General features: G+C 71.1%; 1 protein-coding gene across 3 annotated transcripts in view; it reads left to right on the plus strand.

Annotated features, from left to right (window-relative positions):
* Positions 1 to 698: 698 nt before the first annotated feature.
* The window catches only part of MPP6 (membrane palmitoylated protein 6), a 126,863-nt gene continuing 125,951 nt past the window's right edge, over positions 699 to 1,610 (plus strand). For 2 of the 3 annotated variants that reach the window (XM_037737916.1, XM_017527000.2), the window contains exon 1: positions 708 to 905. The gene's annotated coding sequence lies outside the window, so the exon portion shown is untranslated. Of the gene's footprint in view, positions 906 to 1,610 lie in introns of all 3 variants that reach the window. The other variant, XM_017527001.2, reaches the window with a different exon arrangement.

Below are 1,610 nucleotides of genomic sequence, written 5' to 3' on the forward strand. Positions count from 1 at the left end.
CGGCAGCCTCGGTGCTCTGAAGAGTCAGCGTTCATCCGTCTCCTCGGGTGTGAATCACACTGCCCGGTATGGCCTTTGGGAGAAAATTCATGAAGGACACAGTCAGCGCCGTAGAACCTGCCAAATACACATCAGAATCAGGGGTGTGTGTGAAGGGGGAGGGGGAGTTTTTCCAGAGGCTTTTCTTCCAGTTCCATTTCTCTTTTGTGCCTCAGGACCGGGTTCTTGAATGTAAAACTCTCAGAAAGGGCAGGGCGGGGCCTCTTTTATGCCCGCGGAGTATCTTGTCCAGCGGTAAACGCTGAGTGACAGCGGCGATTTCGGTTCGGGAGACCCAGCGGGGACTGGGTCCGACAAACCCTCTCTCGCGGGCACGGCAGCGGCCAGCGGGCTGGCGCAGTGCTGGGAGCCCCGCAGCTAGGCGGCCGGGCCCAGAGCGCAGTCAGGCGGGGCTCTCGGAGGCTGGGAGGGGGCTCCACCTGGGCGCCGCGCCGCGGCGGGAGGGGCGGGGCCCGGCTTCCCGGAGGCGGTGGCGCCTCCTCGCGCCCGAGCGCGCGAGCCGCGGCGTCCGGCGCACGCGCAAGGCCAGCAGGGAGCGCGCCCCGGCGGCGGGCGGCGGCGACGGCTGGAGGTGGAGGAGGAGGGCGGCTGAAGGGAGGCTGGCTGCGTGCGCCGAGGTAGCGGCGGGGGCGACCGGAGCTGGGGCGGAGTGGGGAGCGAGGGAGGGAGACGAGGGAGAGGGAGACGGAGGGCAGTGAGAGACGCATTTCCAATTCCCAACTACGAGCCCCGAGTTTGCAGATGGGGCTGCTCGGCGGTGCCTGTGGCTGAGGGAGAGCAGTGGCGGCGGGGAGCGACCGGGAGCGGCGGCGGCGGCGGCGCGGAGGCGGCTGAGGTGCGAGCCGGTGAGTTGTCGGGGCCCCCACCCCGCTCTGGTAACGGTCGCGCCGCGCGCCGGGCCGGCCGGGGGCGCCCTGTTGCTCGCCGCGGCGCGCCACGCGGGGACCCTAGCCCGCCCCGCCCCTCGGCACCTGGGCTTCGGCGGGCGGGGGGGAAGGGACCCGGGAGCCGGAGGCGGCACGGGCAGGGAGGCTGTTCGTCGCCCCCAGCCCAGCCCGCGCGGAAGGGGCGCTCGACCGGGCTCCTGGCCCTCGGGCTGCGGGCCGCGGGCCGCGGGGCGGGCCGGAGCGCGGCAACGTGTCTGCCCCGTGCTCCTGGCCGCAGCTCCCCATGCGCTCCCTGGCGTGGCCCCGGCTTGGGGTAGGGCAGCAGACGCGCGGGGCCCCTCTGGGCGCGGGGCTCGGGCGCCGACACCTCTGCGGCGGGAGTCGTGGTGTAGCATGAATGGAGAACCGGCATGGGGGCGGTGTTGCTGTGACTGACACCTCCGGGGTCGGTTCCGAAAGGGGGCGATTCCTCCGGCACCCTGTTCTTTCCCGAGCTCGGGGTTCCTGGCGGGGGTGGGGGAGGCTTTCTCCAACTACCGCCGCTACTTCCGAGGTACAAGACTCCAGTTGTTTGGCCAAAGTGGCTGTGGGCCGAGCACACGCTGCTCTGGGGGCGTTTGCTGCTGAGGTCGTGCTCCCGGGTCCTGGGTACATTCGTCTGAA

This window comes from Cebus imitator, unplaced genomic scaffold (genome assembly GCF_001604975.1).
Source record: "Cebus imitator isolate Cc_AM_T3 unplaced genomic scaffold, Cebus_imitator-1.0 Scaffold45, whole genome shotgun sequence".
Classification (NCBI taxonomy): domain Eukaryota; kingdom Metazoa; phylum Chordata; class Mammalia; order Primates; family Cebidae; genus Cebus; species Cebus imitator.